Here is a 12561-nt window from a genome sequence, read left to right on the forward strand (position 1 = left end):
CGCAAGTGTGCAATGAGTTGCTCTCAGCCATCAGCAAGGATAAAGATGTGATTACCCCAGGCTACTCCTGTCCACCTTCATCAGTGTACAGGCTGCAGAATCTCACACACACACACACACCATACACACCATACGTGCGTGTGCATAAACTCTGTCCTCATTTCACTCCAAAGTACCTCCTCTTTTATCTAAATGTGGCTGTTTTTGGTCTAGAGGACTAGTAAAAACACATCTTTCAGATCCACAAACGCAAATCAAAGACGTGTTATAAGACAGGAAGTGAAATGAATGATTCATTGACGCCACCAGCCAGCTGATTTTATCACAATAATGTGTTGGAGTAGAAGAAGTAGGCTGGTTATTGTGCAGCTAAAGGCTAAATACAGTATTAGTTTGTGTTGTCACATGCAAAGCATTGCTTAAGGGCTATGCTTATATATAATTCAAAGGCATAATGGGGTGTTTTTACTAACACTGCAATACCCGAAAGATTTTATAAAATCCAGAAAAGTTTGAGCCTGTTAAAGCATTATGTGTCACTGTGTAGTTTCATAACACAGGGGTTCCCAAACTTTGTCATGCCAAGGACCCCCATATAGCATTATCGTCTGGCGGGGACCCCCCTGTTGCAATTTGTTTTTTAAATGATGAGTACATTATGATGGAAAATATGACAAATTAATCATACAGCTTAATANNATTTTCTTAATATATATTTGTATTAATAATTAATAATCAGTTATTCTTCTAATTTTGTTTTGTATTTATCTTTTGTTTGTCATTCATTACATTTATTGTGTCTTCTGTTATAAAAATTCTTAACACAATATTAAACAGTAATATCAACAGTAAACATATTTTTAAAGCATTTTTAAAGTGGTTTCTGTCTTTATAATATTATATAATTTTGAACAGTAATATGAACAATTAACATATTTTTAGCATTTTTGAGAGCTACTTATGCCTTAATAATATTATATATAATATTCAACAGTAATATTAACAATAAACATTTATATTCATATATATAAACATCAATATTTGCTACATCCGTGCTCTCACCCAGCTGCAGAGCGAAATATTCACTAGCTCTCACTTTCTCCAAAAGCTGAGCAGATACTCAGTTTCACTCTCAGCAGCGGCAGCTCGATTCTGATCTTGAAGGGCGGTCGTGTGATTTGAAAATATATATATATATATATTAATAAATAAAAAATATTAAAAGATTGGTATCAAAGGACACATATATTGATAGATATGCAGTTATTAATAACATGTAAAAAAAAAAAAAATGGCACTTTAAAAAAATTCCCCTTTCCCTCAAACTTTGCGTGCCCCCTGGCGGCCCCCCGGGGGTCGGGGCCCCCACTTTGAAAAACACTGTCATAACCCATGCTGATTTATTTCTTAATTCTAATGAATTAATGAATAAGCCATTCATAAAAGAGTAAACCGGAGCCAGACACACTGTTATCTTTTGACGTTACGAGTCAGCGAGATATTCAAAGAAATCTGGTTGTAGTTTATTAGACATTATATTATATTTTAAGGTGCATTACTGTATCCCTTTTTCTTTTTGAATACTTCTGAGTTAAACGATACACATATTACTTGCCATGTTTGTGAAGGTCTATAACTAAGGTCATTTTATGATTTTGGAACCATTGCTTGAACAGAAACGGTAACACAGCTTCACACATTTATTTGGCAAATACATCATATAAATAAAGAATGTTATACCTCATTAAAGTTAAATTGAAGTTTGCACGGATGCCAAAATAAGTTGTGTGTTGTTGTGCACATAAAAGCAGCCATTGTAGTAAAGATAAATACACTATTTCTGTAAGAATGCTTTATTCATCTCTGTTATATTTATCATCAGAAGCTTGATTATTTCAAATTGGCGAGAAAAGCATGTTGCTGCTTGTAAAATGCCACTGTGGCCTGGAGGGAGGGGACTTTTCTGTTCTGTAGTGGACTGATAAGCCTTCTACTGTAAAGAGCAACCATAAATAGGGATTTCAGGACATATCTGTCGTGGATAACTTGCTGCTTTTCTTGTGAATTCAAGTAAAGAATGTTGTTTTTTCACCGTAACAAGTGCAGAGGGAAGTGAAATAAACCCAAACAGCCCACTTTTAAAGGTCATTGGTTTCTGTTGAACATGCCTGTGGAAAAGCCTGGCCTGGTCAACAGCTCTACGTTTTACGGGACTTGGAGGGATCCTGTATCACTGATATTCTAAAAAGAGACTGTCTCGGTTTTCTCCTCAAAGCAAAAGACAGCATAAACTCTCTGCTACGGAGTGCTTTTGACACCGAGCAATTTTCTATTCAAATATTATTGACCATGATTGTTCGATTTGGCATTTATGTTGAATCCATCAAGTCCAACAAAGTGGCTTTTTAACATTTTCAAACCACCGTCCTGTAATTTCCATCCAGTTGTTTTTGCTTAAAAACAATCCGGCACAACACTTTCCATGCTTTCTGCTGAACAAAGCTGCCGTTTATCAGAGACCCTAAGTGCCATGTGACTCTTCCAATATAGATCTGCAACCAGACAGATTGGGGAACACTTGTGATATTTTAGCAACATGCATAAACAAAATAGCATTGTTCACACATCAGCGGCACTAGATCTATGTCTGTGGGAACTATTCATCTGCACAGCACAGACTTAGCTGCCTTTCTACGAAACAGACAGCATGCTACTTCAGATTTGTCTCCGTGAAGGCGCCTCTGTGTCCCTATTGGTTCACCAGGCTGAGGGGATTTCTGAGCTGCCACCTGATTCACATTGCTGTAATTGAGTTGTGGCCATAAGCACAACTTTGCCTTCCTTGGCCCCAGGTAATTCACACACCACAAAAGCACTGTTTATCTCACATGATGTCTGGGGCTCAAAAGCAGCAAGAGCATTCTATCTATTGGAAAAAGGGCGGAGAGATTATAGGAAGGAAAAAGAGTGTAAGAGTTTTCATGTAGTGAAGCAGCTCTGTGCCAGGGAAACTAGGGGAGTCACTGAGTCTGCAGCACGTGGATAAGGACCGCAAAGCTCTGGGTTTCAAATATCTTTCTCTCTCTCTCTTCACAGCTTAGGAGCTGCTATCGATTCAAGGGGAGATTTCCTTGGCCAAGGACAGAGAGATTGACGTTTTTGGGGTAAGCCCGAATTTGTCGCTCCTGTTAAATCTGGGTAATTGGACTTCTGCACACTCCACACTTGTGCCTGTGGGTGCCAAACAACATGTTGCTCAATACCATTGTTGCTCGTCATGTGTCTGCCCCGCTGGTTTTGTGGTCGTCTTGAATTTTCAGAGATTCTGCAAGTATTTCAATTTTCACACGCATACAAAGCCCTGTGCTGTTTAGAGTGGCCTTCACTGCCAGTGGTAGAATCAAATTGAATCCACACGCTGTTAACTCAGAGTTAGAGATGGCAGCAAGGATTTTGCTCTGTCATGTTCAAGCAGAGAAGACCAAACACAAACAGCCATTCATCACTAGAACTGGCTTGAAGAACTTGGACAACCACTCTGTGAATATAGACTGATTTATTGCGGCTGATTCATCTTCCTTGTGTCGGCTGCAAAACACTGCAGCAGCAGAAAGGAAAAATAATGTACCATCTATTTATATTCCTGCCTTTAAGTCATGTTTTTTGCTTTAATGTTGCCTCAAGAATGACAGGAATGAGCTTAAAAAGGTTGGTCAACTCCTCGCAGCCAAACGTAGTGTCAAGGATTGCGGAGATTTGTCCTCTCCGGTCATATTTGGCTTTCTCCTGCCTGTACAAACGTGTGTTTTTTCCCCCTTGTCATGTCTTGTCCTGTCCCTTCCTGGCCCTGGGGAAAGGTGATCTCTTCACCCCGTGCCAGCCTCCAAGTAAAAGTAAATATACTGTTGTGTTTGCAATGATACAGAAGAATGCAGTCCCTCTTACAACACGCCTGGTTCAGTGGATGCTTGCGTCACAGAGGAGATGTGTTTTTGCATACAAACACATACTCACACCCACAGAGGACGTCTCTGTGTTGTAACCGGGGATGACAAGTGGTCTGGCACACATCTGGCCCGATGGTCAAGAAGACTGCATACAACTCTTCTTCTGTTGTGCATTTCCTCACCCTTTGATTTGTTTTCCTTGTTAATGTTATCCCACTGTGTTATAACTTTTAGGAATTGGCAAAGGCAGCCTGAAAAACATGCAGGAAGCAAAGTAGGCCCGTTTTTGATTCAGCCTGCCTCTCATCTAAGTTGTTTAGTGCCCATCAAATCACTGAATTCACTTCATTTGTTCGTGATGACACATCTCTGTTTCTGGAAATCATTAAATGATTCCATTAGCTGCTTCATTTATCCATCACTGCTTTTATTTTATGAACTGGCAGAAGGTACACGCAGTTCTCGCATGCAGTCATTTTCCAGTTTGTCTCCCCCTCTTGAGTTAGCAGGTTTGGGGTTTTCATCTCCACGTGAAGCGGTATTTAACCCCCCCGTCCCCGTCGTGATTTAGATCCAGTCTCATTCGCGGGTTTGGGAAACGGCCCCGGCAGTTGATATGGAACACATGCCTTTAATGATTCACACTCTGTGCGGTAGGTCGCTGCCTACAATGGGACTCCTGTGTTTTCTTTCTGCAGTGTTGTTTTCTTTTTTATCTCCGCCTTACACATGGAAACTTGCGGGAAATTAAAATGTGTTGTTTATGCACAGTTGTTCCACACTTATTATTCTCCCTCAATGCTGGACAGAATGGAATAATCAGCACTCGACACACTTGTTGTTGAATCAGACTTTTGTGCTCTTTCCTCAAGATTTCCTCATGTTAGATTAAAACTGCCTAGTGTCTTTGTCACTCTAATGGCTCCAAGGCATCTTTTTGTTCTTTCATCGTGATACATTTGAGTGTAGTGGTGCGACTGTGAGGGGCTTTCCAACACTTCAACACCTCTGATTAACCAATTCGATTTTCACAAAACCCCACATTTTGAAAGTTACGGCTGAGTAAGCTACTTCAATCTAGTTGGTATTCTGCGCTGCTGAGCTCATTTTCTGTAAGGCACTTGAATGTCAAGATATTGTGTGGCATCTTACTTCCTCACCGTCAGCAGAATAGCAGAAGTGTGCCGATGCTCAATTGATTCAAGTTTTCACTCGTGCGTGTGCTCTCTACCCACTGTGAACAAATGGAGAAGTTAAAAATGAATGTCATTCAAACACATTCAGTCAGTGCCTTTCCCCTGTGCATTATTCCAATCAGCCATTATGTTTCTAAGTTCTGGCTTTGAAGTCAAAAACAGTAAGAGCCATGTTACGGGGATTGTTCCCGCCTTCCAAGCTGACATAAATGGCTTCCTGTTTTTGCTTTCACGCAGTCCCCCAAACCCCGGCCTACATCTTTCCATCCACACTTCCATCTTTTGTTCTTCCCCTTTTTTATCCTATCTCTTCCTCTTTCTCGCCATACTGGGTCCCACGCCCCCTTTGTGTGGTCTCGTCTGACCTCTCCTTCCTCACACATACGCACATCTCTCTGTCGCCTACAACACACACTTACTGGACATCGCACATGCATGGTATGAAGACAAACGGCCCGTGTCCTTGACACCCCTGTAAGTGAGCAGCTCTTTCCTTTTTGCAGGAGGCAAACTCGTGGGTGGCCACAGAATCGAGATAGAGGACGCACTTGTTGACCTTGTTTGACAGAAGGGCTGCTCATATGCAGTGGATAGTCAAAAATAACATGTAAACACAGGCTGAGGCACTCCATTAATGTGCAAAATTGATGCAATCATTGTTTCACTGGCAGTTATGGATCATATTTTCTTTGTCGTAATTCGAGGAAATGTTATGGTGTGTTGTTGGAAGTCAGCATGCTTTGCTCTTTCTCATTAGAGGGAGAGTTATTTCCATTTAGCTCTTTTCCCACAAGTACTTGACTCCATGCCCATGAGTTTACCAACACTGTTTACTGTGTATTTATGTGGTGGTGCTCAGTTTTTACAATACCCATAATCCCCAGGATAACAAAGTGCCACTCATAAAGTGTTGCTTTAATGAAAATATGCCTTTGTATTGTTTTATGCACTGCATTTTGAGTCAATTGGTGTTAATCTGTTTAGAGGCCATAAATTAAGCTCTCTGTTGGAACTTGTTTTATAAAGTTTGACGCTCTCTTAAGCCGGTTATGGAACAACAGAGTGAGCACGCTTGAAGTGTGTGTTTGTGTGTGAATTGATGAACAGATGAACAGACCTCCCTGGATTTAAGTGTTGCTACAAAGCACCACTAGATACTGTGCGCAGAAAACCCCAGCCACTCCAGGCGAGAGGGCGTAGCTAACAGCACTGAGTACTCTGCAGTTCCTCTTCGGGGCGCCTCCTGACAGGAACTTGGCAGCGAGGAAACATAAACAAATTCTCCGCGGTGGGCTGGCAGGCTGGGAGGCGCGGTTCCCCCCTGTTACCATACATGCACAGCGCAGCGCATCTCGGATCAGGCTAGCCCGCTCAGCACCCACAAGCTGTGAGAAAGAGATCTTAAAGGGACAGGTGCGGCCTTAAGGAAGCCCCGGCCCACTCTGCATCTGCGGCCTGTTTTCCTTGTAGTCGTCACAGTTGCAAAGTCGCGTTACGCTGTATTGTTTCACACTGACAGTGATGTGTGTTACTTATTGTGCACTGACCTCTTGGAGGGTTTCAACAACACCAATTGAAACACTGCCTGGAGGGAGGGTCCCAAAATGCTTGCTTGTGCTGAGGTAGCAAATTGATGATGATGTAACAACGTAGACTTTGCAATCCAGTATGGAAGAGAAAAAGAGAGGGTGTGGTGGGCCTAACAGTCATAACACACACACACGTGCAGTATTCCCAACCAAAACATACTCGCACATACATACCTGCGCGCACATGCTTATTTATACACATCTTGGCACACAGAAACTAGCATGTCTGCAGTTTTCTCTCTCCCTCTCTCCCTCATTTCTCTCACACTCTCCCAACACAGTGGTGTATTGTGCAGCCTGACCTGGTCCCTGTCCAAAGGCAAAGAGAACCCAGATTTCTGAAACAGAGGGCTCTCTACTAACGGGCCGGCCAGGCTGCAGTTGTTATAGCCTGCTGCAGCCTTCCAAACCAATGGGGACTGCTAACTGAGCCCTGTGTGTGTGTGTGTGTGTGTGTGTGTGTGTGTGTGTGTGTGTGTGTGTGTGTGTGTGTGTGTGTGTGTGTGTGTGTGTGTGTGTGTGTGTGTGTGTGTGTGCGCTTGCAAGTACTTTTTGATCACCCACAGAAGGGTTTCTTGGACCGCACTTGCAGGAGCCGACATGGCACCTCCGTGCAATTTCATAAGCACTGGTAAAATCATTTGCCTGACTTTTAATAGTGCTTGGTCTCCACAACATGGTCCAAATGCACTATTTTCAACCGTCCTTTAATGGCTGGCTGCAGTAAAGAGTGCGATGGCTAGGAGGAGCCTTCCTTTCTTCTACCATTTTTTGATGGAGGATTAAATGTTCTTTATTTTCCTGGAATGGTGATGGAAGCAGGAGCCAGCTCACAGTCTGCCTCATTGGTTTCTGTCGTCTGCCTGACTGACTCGTCCGTCTTCTTTCATGTGATTAGCAACTGTACAAAGCATTCTCCTTTTATTGATTTTCTATATTTGGTAATCGGAGTAAGACATTTTTTTTTCTTATTATTGTAAGTGAAGAACATATCCTTAAATGGTGTTCTTTTCAAGGTGAGAGTTACGTATTTGTATAACTGCTAACGTAAATAAAGCACATCATAGTTATGTTCAAATACCTTAAAGAGGCCCTATTATGCTCATTTGGGGTTTTCCCTTTCCCTTAGTGTGTTATATCGTTTTTGTGCATGTAAATGGTCTGCAAACGCTAAGTTCCTTTCAGAGGGATTTTCTCTCCCCCACACTCCCCCCTTTCCTTAAACGCCTCCATTGGACTCCTTTGTTTACTTCCGAAACATAATGACATGACTATGTTACACCTGCGCTTCTATTGGCTAACACTCCAACACATTCCACGTGATAATCTTACGGGCGGGACGTTTCTAAGCAATTGACCAACCAATCAGACCAGACCGGGCTCTGGTTTCAGACAGAGGGTGAAAAGGCAATATGAGAGAAATAAAGAGCTTTTTGAACATTAAAGCATGGAGACATGTCACAGCAGTGGCACAAAATACAAATATGAACCTGGAATGAGCAGAATAATTGCATTGGATCAGGAGTAAAGCAGTATGTGAAATCATCACAGGTTATGTGTGTGTTTAGGTGAGTGAGTGTTCAGTGCTCTGTGAGTAGCAGAGGAGTGGAGGAAGAGCAGGGGCTGACAGAAAGTGTTAGGATCCACTGGCAAAGCACAGCATAGGCAGCTCTGGTGACAGTGCAGTGCAAAGGGGGGGGGGAGGTGGGTGAGTTAAAGAAAGAGGAGGGCGAATTAGAGGAGAATATGCCACTAAAAGTGAGCGAGAGAGACAGAAAGAATCTTCCCCCACAGGAAGTTTGTAGATGAGGACACTTAAAAAGAGAGATTGAGAGAAGTAGACGAGGATGAGCACTCCTGGTGTGGCAGCAGGTCTCCTGGGATACCGTGTGTGTGTGTGTGTGTGTGTGTCTGTGTGTGTGTGTGTGTGGAACAAGTGATCTCACAGTACCTGACGCTCTCCATTTACCTCTGTATCTACAGCTTTCCTTAATGCGCCTACATGTCCACTCACGTTGAGTAAAACCTCCCACCTATGAGGTAAAGGAGATGGCATCAAGAGCCCAGATGTATCCCCCCCCCCTCACCACCACCACCTCTTCTCCAAGGTCCCAGAAGACACATCTCTGTAATGGCCCCCTATCGATCCTGAGGCCTCCTTGTCCACACTCAATGCCCATCGATCGGCACCTCGCAAAGAGTCTCAGAGGGCTCCTTCCCATCCTGTGGCTTCTCGTGTAGATGGTGTGTGTGGTGACGTGCATGTGTGTAAAACAGCACTTGTTTATATTTCAGAAAAGAGACCAGTGTCTGCATGGCTGTGCGTGTTCATACCTTTCCCCGGCAACCTTCGTGTTTTCGCATTAATATAGCCGGAAAACCTTCGGTGAAATTGTCCATCGGCACAGTAGAAGGTCTTCCTCTCATTAAACCCGATGAACGATGCAGGCCTTCACGTCTGAAACCTTGCAGCATAAAGGCATATACCCCCAACAACAACAAAAAAGACTCCCTCAGCCACTCTGCAGTCTCCCGCAAGACAGACAAGACAGAAAAAGAAGAAAAGACTCCCTCGCCTTCCATGTACAAAAAAAAGCCTGATTAATCAGTCAAGCCACATGAAAACTTTGCTTGTTATTGTTGCTGCTTGATTTATTGAAGGCCTGGATGTGGGTCAAACATTCTCCCCCTTTTTTCTCTCCTCTCTTCCTTCTTACCCTTCTACCTAAATAAGGGCCCACCCCCCATGTCTCTTCCCTTTGTCTCTCATCTGGTTTTCTGTTTTTGTTAAAGGACAGTTGATTAATGGAGCCACAGACAAAGCCCGCAGTCTGCTCTCAGCCCGGGCTCAGATAGGCCTTCGCTCTAGGTAAACCAAAACACATGTGCTCCGGACAGCCACTGGGAACCCCTGACGAAAAAGAATGGGAAAGATAGAAGAAATTAACGATAGTATTATATACAGTGATATAGGACCCTTCCTGCACTGGAAAATGTCCAGCAATTGGAAAAGGAGTTGTGTTTAACGTACATAGCTACAAGCTGAAGTGCTTGGGGTGTGGCTATAACTGTTATTGAGTTGCACCATTGTAGCCTATATGTGTTTCTCACACTTAGCTTCAGCTCTCAAGGTGTGCAATATCACATATTTACTGGATGTAATGTAGCTAAGAGACATTTCAGCACCTGAGCATTGTTTCCTGCCTGCAGGCTCCCCAGGAATGAGTACAGTGCCATTGAGAGTCTTGTAGAAGATAATTGCCTTATTGAATGATAACTGAGCATTTTATTCCCGTGACTGCATTGAGAGCTTTATTGTCAATTGTCCTCTTAATAGCGGGGCCTGCCACTCATGTCACACTTTATAGCTACACACTGAGGTGTTTGTGTATTTATGTTTGTACGCAGCGCAGTCTAATTGGCTGTATTTTCTGCCTAAGGTAAACATGTCTTCTCAGGAAATATTACCCAGAAGTTATATTGGTCAATAACAATTATGTGTTCAGTTATACTTTATAGTGCTGACCTACTGAACCATTTCACTCTACTTCAATTGAGAGGCAATGCCCTTCCTCTATCGACAAGCCCATAGAAAGACACAGAATACAATGGTAATTGTATTGTATGGAATTATAAATGTTGAAATGTCCCTTTTTAATGTCTTATACTCTTAACGTAAGGGTTTTTATTTTGCAATTGCTGTCCGTAATATAATAAGATGGTCGGTATAAGTGTCCAATGCATGTTAACACTTGGATAAATGGCTAGTAAGTAGTCAAAAATCATTGAAAGGGTCATATTTGGGACATTTAAAAGTATGGACACTGGCCATGGCATTTTTCTGTCAAGTGACCCATTATTTAAACATAAATAGCATACTCAGCTTTTAACTGGAAATGCCCCTTTTCCCTCTCAACCTGCCTTTAGTTACCTAAACCCAACCTGCAGCATGTGGGCCAAAGCACACAGGGGTTGAAGGTTGTTTTGAAGGCGGAGAGATCCAGGAGGGAGTCAAGCTGGTCAGCAAGGCCAACGTCCAACAGCAACACCCACACTTAAGCGAAACTGTGCCCACCCAGAGGAAGGATGGGGATTTCCTCATGAGCTTGATGCAGTCATCCACCGCGTCTCACCCAGTAAAATATGTGCCTGCCAGCTTCCTGTCTTTCCCAGCTCCCATTGGGGATGATCCCCGAAGCCTTCCTCAGGGTCTGTGAGGGAATTAGCCGTGGCAGTTGGACTGTCAGATGAGCAGGCAGGCTGAGAGCAGTGACTGTAGCAACACTTACTGTACACCAGCGAAAAAATATTCTGCCTCTGCTCCTTCACGGGTCTGGATTTGTTGGAAGTCCTTGAAGAGAAGTGGAGTCAAACTGGCACTAACAGTACAGATATGAATAAATGGAAGAGGTTAGAGAGTCTGGTTGCCACTTTGTAAGACGCAATTTTCCCTAATACTGGTGCGTTGTAGTACAATAGTGGGAAAAGAAAACCACAGTAAAATTCCTTGAATGTTTGACACCGACTGATTTCACAAGACATATTCACTGCAGAGCGTTCACAATATGAAGAGTGACTGAGCTGGGTTTCATTTCTGGCACTAATTGAGGATTGGAAGTGCATTTTTTTTAACCCTCCCTTTTCAGATATCCATGTGAAGAATGGGCTGTACCATTAGTAAATACGTTTCCTTCCCAGTGCCATAAAGAACATCAGGAGGAAAAGGGAAAAAATGTGTCCCACGCTCCGACTCCATATGCCATAAACTTGTGGTCACAAAGTCAGCTAAGGCTCTGCTGATGGGTAAAATGTGTTGAAGTGAACGAATTTCCCCTTTTTCTAATTCTTGTTTTATTTGTTAAGAATTTCACAGAATTTTCCGGTTCATATTTGTATTTTGTGCCTCTACTGTGACATGTTTACGTGCTTCGATGTGTCTGAAACCAGAGCCCAGTCTGCTCTGATTGGTTAGCTGGTTGTGATTGTTCGTGATAGACTAAGTGACAATACATCTCTAAGCCGTTGACCAATGTGTTATTGGCAGTAACCAATAAAAGCGCGATCGTTGCATAGTGATGTCACTATGTGTAGTAGGGCTGCTCGATTATGGCAAAAATTATAATCTCGATTATTTGGGTCAATAATTGATATCACGATTATTAAAAACGATTATCCATTTACTTTGAAAACATCCATTTATTGAAGAAAAAAAGGTGAACAGTATGTTTTTAACATTTTATTACCCTGAACTTTAAGTATAATTCAACTGAAAAACCAATACAAAAATAAAAAATAATCGTTTTATTTAGATTATGTTGTTTTCATAATCGTTGCAAGCCAAAATCGTAATTGCAATTAAAATATGATTAATTAAGCAGCACTAATTTATAGCTCAGTTGGTACTGAGGCTCAGTCCCAAAGAGGAGGCCCCGGGTTCGAATCCAGCCCGGGACCGTGTGCTGCACTAGGTGTTGCTGACTAGAAAAACACACAGCCGAGCCCTACACTGGCATATTACAATGTTCCCGGCAGCGGTACAGGTGACATGTCACTTGTTGACACTGCAACCTGCTGAGGGCTCTGAGCTCTGTAGTCCGTTCAGCACGGAGCCAAGTGGCTCATCTTCACTTCATTAGACTGAGCGCCTGTTAATAATTCACGCTCCGCTTTCCCTGGAAGCACAACCAAAGGCTCAGCTGTGCCTGTCCGTCTGAGTTCCTTGTGACCGGACATTTAAGCCTTTTCCCATTTCGGACTGCAGAATTGACTCACTTATCCGCCCCCTTTGGGACATTTAAAAGTATGGGCACTGGCCATGGCATTTTTCTG

The 12561-nt window shown here is 42.8% G+C and overlaps 1 long non-coding RNA gene across 2 annotated transcripts in view; it reads left to right on the forward strand.

The window, feature by feature from the left end:
- Positions 1–12561, forward strand: part of LOC104953829 (uncharacterized) — a 71901-nt gene that overhangs the window by 16760 nt on the left and 42580 nt on the right. The window contains exon 2 of one of the 2 annotated variants that reach the window (XR_799262.1): positions 3097–3164. The exons of the other annotated variant lie outside the window; for it this stretch is intronic. This is a non-coding gene — a long non-coding RNA (uncharacterized lncRNA). The remainder of the gene's footprint in view (positions 1–3096; positions 3165–12561) is intronic. 2 annotated transcript variants of the gene reach the window in all.

The sequence above is a fragment of the Notothenia coriiceps genome, unplaced genomic scaffold, assembly GCF_000735185.1.
Source record: "Notothenia coriiceps isolate Sejong01 unplaced genomic scaffold, NC01 NC01_scaffold00022211, whole genome shotgun sequence".
NCBI lineage: Eukaryota > Metazoa > Chordata > Actinopteri > Perciformes > Nototheniidae > Notothenia > Notothenia coriiceps.